Source organism: Pteropus medius, unplaced genomic scaffold (genome assembly GCF_902729225.1).
Source record: "Pteropus medius unplaced genomic scaffold, Ma_sr-lr_union100, whole genome shotgun sequence".
Taxonomy (NCBI): Eukaryota; Metazoa; Chordata; class Mammalia; order Chiroptera; family Pteropodidae; genus Pteropus; species Pteropus medius.
The window spans coordinates 1,914,486-1,927,220 of record NW_024342473.1 but is presented as its reverse complement, the minus strand read 5'-3'; the positions used below and the strand labels follow the sequence as shown (position 1 = coordinate 1,927,220).

Sequence of the window (12,735 nt, the reverse complement as noted above, 5' to 3'; positions counted from 1 at the left end):
ATCATTATATCAGATCAGACTTTTAAAAAAATTTTTAATAGTTTTGTGAAAAGGTGATACCATTTTGTGCATTTTCTATTGAGTAATGCGATGGAGCCAGCTCGAGGAGAGCCAATTGTGGCATCTCTTCCAAACTCTGAGTTCAGTGACTTCATGTTGTCAGCTTGAAAATAGCTATAATGGAAGTACTTACAATATGAAATCAATAAACACTGTAAATCAGAGTTGTTTTCTTTTCAGGTAGTTGTTTGTTAAACATTTACCAGCATATCACTAGTTATATCAGATTCTTTAGATTCATTGGATGGTCTCAGATTCAATTGCCACCACTTGTGGCTCTTTCTCTAATAAGAAATGTAGATTGTTACAGCTGGTTACTGCTCAGCACCATTGATGAGGCTGGAAAGCTTATTTTGTTACTTACATTTTATCGAGATCCAGATAATCCAGTTTAATTATTAAATTATTTAAGCAGTGGTGACAAAATAGATGAGAAATATGCTGAGTAAAAGAAAATAAAGTTTTATAGGGTCAGTACTGTTATAAAATATGATCCTAATAATACTTGCTTCAAGAAATCATATCACTTGTTGGATCCTAATAGGTCTTAGAAGAAACAGACAAGTAACTTCAGCAAATATTGGGCTGCAGGCTTTGTATTTAGAATAGGAGTGGACCACAAGCCTCCATAGAGCATTGTTTTGTTTGTTTGTTTGTTTTTTATCAAGGAAGGTATAAGCCTTTCTGTTACCTGGATATTTGATGCTTGAGTGCTTGAGAAAGGCAAGTTTAAAGCATTCACTCTACCGGTGAGTAATATTTGTGATTGTAGGGAATTCTGAAATGTCATTACTTATGTAAATTCAAACTAATGACACCTATAAACTATTTAGAATTTGAGCTTTGACATGTCCTGACCTGCAGACACCTACATATTTTTGACCAAGTTTAATTGCTTTGTAACCATCATGAACTATTGACCAGGACCAGAACTGTCATAAAAAAAAACATTTCAAATAATTTTTTTCTTTTTGTTTTAAAGCTAGGTGAGGACTACTGATAAGCTTTTAAAGAAATCGGTTGGCTATTTGTTTCAGTCTCATGCTTGATCCTGAGAAGCAACAGAATTTAGGATGCAAAATACATTTATCTAATAAATTCTGCTTCTTAAAGCAGTTCACCAGATTCTCTGATTTCATCCAAAAATTGAGTTCACAGATGTTTATTGAGTGTCTATTATAAGTAAAGTACTCTGCTGGTCATTACAGAAATAGAAAAGGATAGCCAAGATATGGTTCTTGCCTTCAGGAATTTAATACATAGTGAAGGATAGACATTTACAATGTTATAATCAATTACTAATTAAAAATTTTTTTTAACTACAAGAAAATATTCAATTACAAAGATATGAACAAACCATTTCAAGATCAGAAAATATTTGAGAAGTTACTGGAATGTCAGCTCCTTAAGGGCTGGACCTTATCTATCATGTTTTCAGCTATGCCTAGTGAACATTTACCAAAACTATTAGTTGAATGAATCTTATTGTCTCTTTAAGTTATTTTTATAAACATCTATGATCAGAGTCTAAAAGTAACGATTAAACATCCCTGGGTCATATAATGTCAAGTAAACTAGTTTATCTTCTAGTGTTATATACTATTAAGTTTTCTGAAATATCGCTTATACCTTTTTCCATTTAGTTCTCATACATCAAGCCTGCTGAGCCCCAGAAAGACTTAAATTTCAACTAAAGAAAAAGCCAATCAGAATGACTTGTCACAGTATACTAAAAAGTAATTCTACTTAAAAAATAAAGTGCTGATCTCATTACCTAAATGTTCATTAAAATAACTTTATGCTTCCCAGGCAGTAATAAATATTAAAATATATACAGGTAAAAAAATCTGAATTCATATAAGTGTTTTAATAATTTGCCAACTTCCTTAAATTGGAATTTTATAAAAAAAAAAAAGAGAGAGAGAAAATGGGGAAAAAAACTGAAGCCAAAGACAGGCATATTGAAATTAAAAAAAAAAAAATTTGGGTGAATCCCCAAAATGCTACTTGTGAATTTGCCAAAACACTGTAAAATCTCCTGTGAGATTTTGTTCCCCCTACAATGTGATTTACTTAATCCTAGCCCAACAAATGTCGCTGACAACACAAACACTAAATCTTTGCAGCCACAGTTGACCAGAGGGCAAAAGAAGCATTCTACTCTCAGGACTCCTTGCTGCCCACTGACTACACCCAAACACAAACCTCTAGGCTTCTCACCCCCACTTCCCTCCTCACACTCACTTCCCACCCCTGGCAAAACAAAACAGTACAGTGATTACTTGGAGACAAGCCATCTGTTACTTAACAATTTGCAATTGTGTGAGGCAGTCACTTCCCCTCCCTGAGCCTCAGTTTCCTCATTTGTATAACAGAGGTGAAAATATCTGACCTTCCTGACAGTTTTTCTGAGGCTCAGTCGGCTTGATGTATGAGAAAAAGAAACACAAAAATCCTACGCAGATATGGTTACTGTTTATTTCAGATTATCTATTTCCAAATACTTTAAAGAAAACTTAAATTTATGAAAACACATTATTGCAGGTCATTTTCCCTTGGCTGTACTGGGAAGTTCCAAAATTTCCCATGTTTCACTCATCAATTACATTACTTCATTAAGGACAAGGTTGAGTGGGTTAGGGTTAGGTTATGGGACTAGGCATAATACTTCCTGTATTCTTATCTGACTTGGCTATTGTTTTGTTATTGCCTCAGGGAAAATCTTAATGCCTTAATTTGCTGTAAAAACAAATACATATTAGGGATATTTACTTTGAAAAAGGGTCATGAGACATTGAATGGATTCAGATGAGAGGCTTTCTAAGTAAATTTTGTTCTTTGGAGCCAAATTTTTTCCTAATGCAATTATATATTGTATATTGAAGATCGATAGAAAAGAAACTAATTTTAATTGAGCTTTTACTTTGTGTTGAGTATTATGCTAACATTCTCATTTGATTCTCATAAGCTGTAAGATTTATATAACATTATGCCCATTTTTACAGATTAAGAAGCTGAGACTCAATAATTTACTCAAAATCACCAGCTATAGGCGATAGAGGTGGGAATAAAACTTCTATCTGATGCAAAATCTTTGCCCATTTTACTTGACCTCTGCTTCAAGTAAGTCTGTGGAAAAGAAGCAAGGGAATCAGCTGGACTTAGAACTCGTTAGAAATGCAGAATCTCTGGCTCCACCCTTTTCCCTACTAAATCACAATCTGCATTCTAATAAGAGTTCCACATTAATTTTTTAGAATCTTTTACTAGACCATCAAACAAACTGCTGACGTAAGTGTCATCTTTACAGCCAACTTGGTTCCTGAATGAGCTCCCAACATCCACGCACACCTCCACACACCCTTACACCAGCTCAAGCCCCAGGCAAAGTTAATCACTGCTTCTCTTTATACATGGCACTGGTTTATATGCCACTACTATAACCTCCTAATATTGTATCATAATTAATTGTATATATGATCTTTTTCTGTGCTAAAGTATACACAGCAGGATTAGTCTTGTCCATCTTTGTTTCTTGCGTGCCTTTAACTTAAATGATGATTGATTAAGTGAATAAATTAACACATACAGTAAGAAATACATTATCCAAAGTAATCATTGTTTTTATATACACATATAATGGTTTATATATAAAGCTACATATGCATATATGCATTTTTTTAGTTCCTCAAAATTTTCCCTTTATTATCTCTCCCTCAAATGTAGCCACCAGCCCTGATAGTCCTCATTCTGAAAGTCACAATTACTATCACTCAAAGGAGTTGCTAAATATTCACACAGGCCTAATTCATCCCTGTAGAAATGCTACCACAGTGGGGAAGGTCTCAGCACCAGGAGGCTTCCTTTGCCTTTGCCACTGGTGAGCCTCATGACCTTAGGTAAGTCCTTTCAACACCTTGAATTTCCATTTTCCACCAAAAATAGAAAAGTTTGAATTCTGAAATATGGGAGTTTTTCAGCTGTTCTGATTTGCTCTTTGCATATGTATCACCCCAAAACCTTCAAACCCCAAACCTGCTTATTATCCAAAGTCCTAAACCTAAAGGGGGAGGAACAAGGAAGAAAACAAGTATGTTCCATAACTGATCTTAATCGCCCACCTGTCCCTCCCTCCCCCCACCCCCCAAAAAAGTAGAGAGAGACTCTTGAGGAAAAGTCATTCATGCTGTTGAAATTTTAGGAGCTTTTCTTCATCATGACCATTCCTTGTTCTGGCAGCTCTTCAGGACAAGTTATGTACGCATACTGCCTTGAATTGAGTTCAGTACCTGGATGTCCTTGGCAAGGGACACAGAACTGGCCCGTTGTATGGAAAACTGTGCAGTTCTGAAAGGTAGAAAGAGAAAGAGAAGTATAGGAATATACTCTCAGTTCTCTACAGCATTCTCAACTACACTGTCTTAATGATGTGGTTGTCAGTTATGTCTCAAATTTTGGTTATTAATAAGAGTAATAATAAATTGAAGTTTGCATATGTGTGCATCCAAGTTTATCCTGTGGACAAAAAAAAAGGAGTTCTATGGGAAGTAGTAACCTCACAGAGTGATCTGATCATAAATTCCTACCTGGGCAGGTCATGGTGGGTAGTCACGTCAGAGGCATAGAACCTTTTAGTAAAAGGTTTATCTTTGCCTCAAGCAAGCCCTTGTGCATCTGAGTTAACACACCTTTGAAATGCCAGAAGTAATGCCCTTCCAAAGTATAACAACCCTCAAGAGAGCTAATAATCTTGTTAACTATCCTTTAATGCAAACCCCTCCCTTGCTTCCTCCCGTTTCCATGAAAGCTTCCTTATGTCCCCTCCTTAATTTCAAATGCATTAAAGAAACTGCAAAACTGTTACTCTCCAGAGCATTTGAGATCTTGCTCTCCAGCATGTCATGAGTTTGGCTCAAATAAACTTTTAAAAAAATTTTCTCTGTGTTTGGACATTTTTTTACGTCGATGATCCTGACCATTGTCACTAATTCGTACCACCTTGTGCTTTCTTGAGTGAGAGAAAGTCGAAGTTACAGAGAGTGCTCAAGAAATTTCATGTAAGCAAGGTTTTATCTTATCTGTCATAGCCTTGAGTTCTAGGTATGGCGAAAGAGCTGTGTGTTCAGACGCAAGTGAACGTCATTTCTCTCGTGTGTTCTAGGGGTAAATGGGTTGAGATATGCTGCTTTTGGGAATGTTGACATCACAATTTTACAGGAGAGTTTCCTTGTGAGGTTTCTCATGGCCTGTTGAAGAAAGTAACACATTGGGAAGGCAATTCAAGGCTGAACAAAGTGAATTTATTTTAAATGCTTTCCATTGGTTACATAAAATATGATGGTTGTGGTTTCCCTCACTACCAGCAGAGGAGGTATCTTAAATTATTTTGACTGTGACATACAATAAGAAATACGTTATCCAAAGTAACCTTGGTTTTTATATACACATGTAATGGTTTATATATAAAGGTATATATATATGCATATATATGTAATAATTTATGTATGAGTATATACATAAACAAAATTTAAAAGTTTCACAAACTATGCTTACTCTTACTGTGTTTCTAATTTTTTTTTTATTCTGTCTATTTCAGTTTTTTAAAAGTGCTGGATACTATCCACTAAATTGATTTCATGACCATTAATGAATTGCAACTTGGAGTTTAAAGATATTGCTGTAGAAAATCCTCATTTTTTTGGACTGAACAGTTAGCTGAAAATGATCAATCTGGTGTCCTCTTTCAGAGAGGGGCTAGAGTTCTAGCCAACAGGCCATGACAGCCACCTTAGCAGCACTAAATGGCTGGTTTGGCCATGATAAACAAAATAAAAACACTGCTTTCTGTTTAGCAGAACTCAATGAATTCTATAAAACATTTAGCCAAACAGCTGTTGTTAAGCCATTCTTAAATATATTGTCCTACTTTATCCCACATTTACAGACCACTGTGCTGTTGTGTTGATCAAGTCAGTTGAAAACAAAGCATCATCAAGAAAGCAATACCACATTATCTCAGTATTCTTACTAATAAGCCAGTGGTTGGAAATTTAGTGTTGTTTTCCTCTAGCATTTGTAAACATCCAATACCAAAAGATTTAATCCTTTTCAAGCTTTGCTCATCTATTTTGCCTCAAAGAGATTCCCAATTAAAGGCTAAAAGTTTTATTTTTCAAGTTTTAGATGTTTCAAATTCTGCATTATCAAGTCAAGTTTTTATGTGTATTTATTTATTTTTCTACTCATAAAATGTCTCTATACTAAAAACGCTTCCTAGATTTTGGTCATTTTTGGTGTTAATGAATTATTTGGCCTTGTGATTTTCTAAAAACAACAAAAAAAAAAATTGTTGCTTTTATTTTATTTGATGTGTCTCTTTTCTAGCTCCTTTTTCTAGTTCCTTTAAAATCCGTTCTGAGATACAGACTCTATGGCCATATACCAATTCTGACCAATGGAATTTAGGAAACAACCACTACCGCATATTAGAGAAACCTGGAATAACTTTAAATAAATGCAGTGAGGAACACACAGAGGACAGGACCTTGAGTTTTTGAGGTAGCACATAGTTTCTGCATTTAGGGGTAAAAACTGGATTTTTTGATCCTTTTTAATCAAGCTGAGTTTTGCCCTTGAGTGAGAACTGAATGTAGGGAAGTAACTCAGTGCAGATGCTTGAGCAGCAGCACTTTAATGTTCTGCTTTGGGATGTAAAGTGGGTGCATCTGTAAGATTTTATCCTGTGTAATTTGAGATTTTTAAAACACAATATCTGAATGTAGTCTCTCTTACATCTGAAAAGTAAATGTTTATTGATAAATTATTATTTTCTTATTTTAGCAATGACTAGAAATATGGAACCAAGATTGGACTATGCCAGTAAGCTAAGATGACCTAATTTTATGGTGGGAAAATATCCAAAACATGAAAAACAAAAATTGAAATGGGCTTGATTGACTTGGGGAGATATCCTGATAACTCTGTGATTGAGTAATCTAGGCCAAGGAGCTAGTCCACACCCAGGATTAGGATGCACAGTCTCCTGAGGATAATTTATATATCTGCTGTCATTCATCCTGCAGTGCAGTCAGTCCTGAGGCAGATAATGTGGAAGGCCTTAGAAGGAAGGACACCTGGTATAGGACTGAAGGAGCAGTTGAGTTTGAATTTTCACTGGTAGAGGTTCAGTTATTCTGCACCACATGAAAATTGCTGGGAGGCAGAGATTCTGATTTGGGTCTCTGAGTTTGAATACTAGCAGACATAGTGGTTGCTACAAGTTATGTACCTGTTATTTGTATTACATTTCTATGAACTCCAAACCTTCCACAGGTTCTCTCTGGAAGTCACAGCCTGGTTTCATTTGTGCTGTGGGACACTGGAGAGCCAGGATGGAGAGAGAGAGAGACAGAGAGACAGAGGGAGACAGAGACAGAGACACAGAGAGAGACAGAGACAGAGAGAGACAGAGGGAGAGAGAGAAAGAATGGTAGCATGGCAACAATTGGTAAATCTAGGTATAAAGTCATTAATTTTATTAGTATTTCAAATTTTCTGTAGGTTTGAAAATTTTCAAAACAAAGTTGGGTAAAAAGGTATAGTAATAGAAAATTTTTTACTCTTAAAGAGGTGATAATCCAGGGACAGTTGCTAAATTTAATGTTTATATTATTAAGTATTATGTTATATAATATAGTAGCTAGCCCAAGGCTTTGAACATAAGAGGGATTCACCTATTTTTTTGGATAGCACAGATAAAACTACTTTCATCCCACTGTGAAAACATACCAAGGGATCCTCTAGAGAGTCCAGTCCCTTCCTCAGTATTCTTGGGTCTGTGTAATGCCAGTATCCACATTTCTCACCCCTGAGTAGAGGCTCAGGGAAAGGAAGATGTACTGTCCTCTACATCCTCTCTGTGCGCTGTGTTCCATGGACCAGCAGCAGCTGCATCTCATGAGAACTTCTTAGAGATGCAGAATATATCACTTTAGCTCAGATCCACTGAAGCAGCATCTGATTCAATCACAGGTTAGTTTCATCCCTGGGTAGACTAAAAATGGGCTGAAGCCATTTAACTGCCTTAAATGTCTGCCTGCTTGCTCGTAAGAAATTATAAGATATACTACCAATAAGATTTCTTGGGACTTGGTCTATTCTTTGCCAACAATTAAAGAGAAATGTTTTTCTAATCAAATACATGTAGCTTATTTTTTCACAACTTTTTCTTTTTGTAGGTGATAGTGATTTTCCATATGTGAGCTAAGTATCTCACAATTATTCTGATCGCAGTGAAAGAAAAATTTTAGATTATAGGTCTTATAAACTTAAAAATACTCTTCTAAAATAGAAAACAACACCAAGTCAAATGCTTTAATCAGTTTTTAAGTATAAAAATATGCTGTAGGTTGTAAAAGTTTGTTGAAAGGTCTTCTTGACATTTATACTTCTCTGTAGCCCTTTAACTAGAAACAATTTAAAAGTAGTTCACTAACAGTTCAAGAGTTGGAAATGGTTTTCTTTTCCTTTTATTATTCTGCAGTCTGTACCACCATAGCTAAGGAAACTGAGAGAAAATCCTATCTTCTTCAGTCTCTAGACAGAGTTGAAACTCGGGTCTCTGTGGTGAGTGCTTTAGGAAAGAGATCAGTGGCCTGAAGCCCAAGCAACAGAGCTGCAGATGCATTTGCGAGGTTTTAGTGAAGTCCCTTTTAGGATGAAAATTGCAGGCCTTCTTCTGGATAAATATGTCCAATGTAATTATTAAACTTAAAAAAATGCCAAGGAAAAAGGGAAAAAACCCTCATATTTGGAGGTCTGCATCTGAAAGCCCTTTTCTTTCCTTAGGAAATATTTGTGGCTCTTTGTTCCTGTCAAGGAAAATGTGCTTGTAAATTCCACCCAAGAGAAAACATATCTTTGCATCCACTGCATCAGGAAGGAATAGATACAACCCCACAAACATATGTCAAAATCCCAGAAACCTGACCTAAGGCTAGGGGATAGGGTTGAAGTAGGGGGTAGAATTGTGCCAGAAAAGCAACCCAGAGTGGCAGAAAATTTCAATAAGGAAGTTCTCTGTGCCAACGTGGGCCTCAGAGAAAAATACTCCACCTACTTTTTAAAGCTTCAAAGATGTCAAGGGAAGCACTGCCTTCATTGGCCCTCCAGACCTTCCTAGACAGATGGATCCCTCCAAGACCAGCCAAAGCGAACTTCCCGCTATACACTAGACACAAATCGCAGGTTTTCAGGCTGCTAGTCTGGTTGCCTAAGGTCCAACCGTTATTGCTTCTTTTTTCTTTTTCTCTTTCTTTTTCTCTTTTTTTTCTTTTTCTTTTTCTTTTTCTTCCTTCCTTCCTTCCTTCCTTCCTTCTTTATTCCTTCCTTCCTTCCTTCCTTCCCTTTTCCTTCCTTTCTTTTCTTTTTCTTTCTTTCTTTCTTTCTTTCTTTCTTTCTTTCTTTCTTTCTTTCTTTCTTTCTTTCTTTCTCTCCTCTCTCTCTCTCTCTCTCTCTCTCTCTCTCTCTTTCCTTTCCTTTGATATTGTTGTAATCATTTCACAATATATAGATTTGACATATCTATATATTGTGAAATGATTACAACAATAAAGTTAGTTAACACATCCATCACCTCATGTAGTTACCATTTATTTGTGTGTAGTGAGAACATTTAAGATCTATTCTCTTAGCAAACTTCAAGTATACAATACAATGTTGTTAACTTATAGTCACCATGCTGTACATTAGAGCCTCAGTATTTTTTTATCTTATAATTAAAAGTTTGTACCCTTTGACCAACATCTCTTCATTTCCTTCAACCCCCAGCCCCTGGCAATTACCGTTCTACTCCTGCTTTTATGAGTTTGACATTTTTAGATTTCACGTATGTGAAATCATACGGTATTTGTCTCTATCTGACTTATTTCACTTAACATAATGCCCTCGAGGTCCATTCATGTTGTCGCAAATGGCAGGATTTCCTTCTCTTTTATGGCCGAATAATGTTCATTGAATATATATATTTTCTTTATACATTTATCCATTGATGGACACAGGTTGATTTCTATATCGTACATAATGCCACAATGAACCTGGAAGTGTGGATATCTCTTTGAGATAATGATTTGTGTCTTTTAAATATATACCTAGGAGTAGGATTGCTGGATCATATAGAAGTACCTTTTTAAATTTTTCAAGGAACCTTTGTACTGCTTTTCATAGTAGCCGCACCAATTTACATTCCTACCAACAATGCACCAGGATTCTATTTTCTTCACATCCCCACCAACATTTGTTACCTCTTGTCTTTTTGATAATAGTCATTCTGATAGGTGTGAGGTAATATCTCATTGTGATTATAGTAAAATATTCCTGTCACTATTCTTGGGAGTTGACTGTGGTTTATTTTCTGGACTCTATTCTCTGTTGGCTGCCATTTCAAAGAGATTGCTACATGGTCTAGTACTATAAGACCAGCATAGCAGGCACTAAAGTCATATAGGGGTTAAAATGTATTTTAGTAACCTGGATAGTTTACATAGTTTATCTTATCAATATAAACAAATATGTTGCCAAAATAGAAAAATAAACAAAAAATTCCTGGAAAAGGTGAAGGAAGCTTTTAGCCCTCAAATACCTGAAAGAAAGAAAGAAAGAAAGAAAGAAAGAAAGAAAGAAAGAAAGAAAGAAAGAAAGAAAGAAAGAAAGAAAGAAAGAAACTGTGAGGCATATGGATTTTTAAAAACAATTGGTTCTATTCTCTCTTAAACACATCCTTTTTCAGGTGTCTTCTAGTTACTAAAAAATCCTTGTGATCTTTCCATATTGAGATATTAATATTGCATCATCACTCACTACTGTATGGAGATTCACAGGATTTCCCTATTCCCATCTACCAGCCTCACAAGTCCTTGAACTTTTGTGGCTTGTTTATTCCTTAAGTTCTTTGGCACCCAATGTGTTTATTGCCCGAAGGAAGTCTCCTTCAGAAGCAAAACTTTTCTAAAAGAAACCAACTTCTTCCTCAAATTCTGTTATTTTTATTTTAAAGAAATTTTTCCCCTCACTGAGCATCTTCTGGAACAGTTTTCAAACTTGTTCCACAACAATAACTTTTTCTCCTTGATTCTCAACAGAAATTTCTCTTGAATTACTCTAATATAAAAGAGATCTATGGTGATATCAATCAGCTCAGCCAATTTCACTTAACTTCTTTAGAATGATAATGGCTGAATCAATGGCTCAATAATGTGCTGTTTAAAAAAGACCAGATTTATCTTATTTACGACAAGTTCATTAAAATAAACTTAATCCAACACCAAGATTATTAAACTTTTTTAAAACGCCTACAGCACCTGGTATTCCTAGATGGTCTCCCATCCAAGTACCAACCAAGCCCAATTCTGCTTAGCTTCTGAGATCAGAGGAGATCAGACGTGTTCAGGGTGGCATGGCTGTAGGCCAAACATTTTTTACATGAAATATATACCCTTTTTGGAGCATGAGTGCAACAGGAGTCCCACCTTGAGTCTAAGTAGACATATTCGGCCAACTTGTAGGTTGAGAAGTATCTTGGGAGAGACCTTGCCTTAAGAGAAGGCAGGAGCGAAGCAATAAGAAACTTGAGACTTTGGAATGGAGAGATGGTTCTGAGTTCAGTGAGGTGATTGTTACTTTGATTTAACTCCAGGCTCAAACCCCACTGGAATTGTATCTGAGCCCCATAGAGAGCGGGCATGGTTATCAGAAATAAAAATCATGAGCAGCTTTAAACTTGATGCTGAGGCAGGAGCAGAACTGACTGCACAGTGGCAAGAAAGGAACGCAATATTCTTGCCTGCTTCTCGACACAACACTCTGAAGCTTTCAGCCTTTGACACAAAAGGCTTTGTTGCCTTCACTATAGAAGAAGACAGTGGGACCCACAGACATGGTGGCATGTAGTTGTTGCTAAATGGGTGATAGCACAGCAGAAAATGTGACCAACAGAGGCAGATCTCTCTAGGAGCACATGCAGTGTATCTTCAGGGTCATCTACAAGTACTTGAGAAATACAGGCAAACTTCCTTCCTTAGTACTCTCAAACTATAGAAGCCTGGAGAAACATGAATTAAATAAATTCCTGAGTTATGAGCCAGGGCAGAAGTAAGGAATGCCTTAAGTGAAATTAAAGAACAATATGATTTTCTGTATTTTTCTTCATATCAAAACTGGATAGTTGGATGGAAAATATATTTAGACTACAATCTGGCCACAACTAATATATGCTTTTGTATATTTTGACTGAATAAAAAGCAAATCCAAGATATCAGTTGGTGACCTAGCATCTCCAAAAAAATGATAAAGCAAATTAAGTACAGATTTATATTTGCAAGCACATTTTCTTGAGTTCTTCTTGTTTCATGTTTTTAACTCCCTAATCTTGTTAACTTCTAAGATACTTATAACATGGATTCCTTTTTAATGCATAACATATTTTAGTATTCTTGTTTTTGGCAAGATTTTACACAAACACGTTTCTTCCAGAAAGTGACTTAGTAAGAATGTTAATAGAAACACCTTTAGAGTATTCATAAGTGTTTAGCCTTTAAATATGTGTGATCAGATTTTTAAAATCCTGTAATTGCTAAAATTAGCACAGTAAGAAACAACTTTTATCCTTTGTAGTAAATA

The 12,735-nt window shown here is 35.8% G+C and overlaps 1 pseudogene; it reads right to left on the bottom strand.

Annotated features, from left to right (window-relative positions):
• Window positions 1–11,405: 11,405 nt before the first annotated feature.
• Window positions 11,406–11,524, bottom strand: LOC120604795 (uncharacterized; annotated as a pseudogene).
• Between the last annotated feature and the right edge of the window lie 1,211 nt (window positions 11,525–12,735).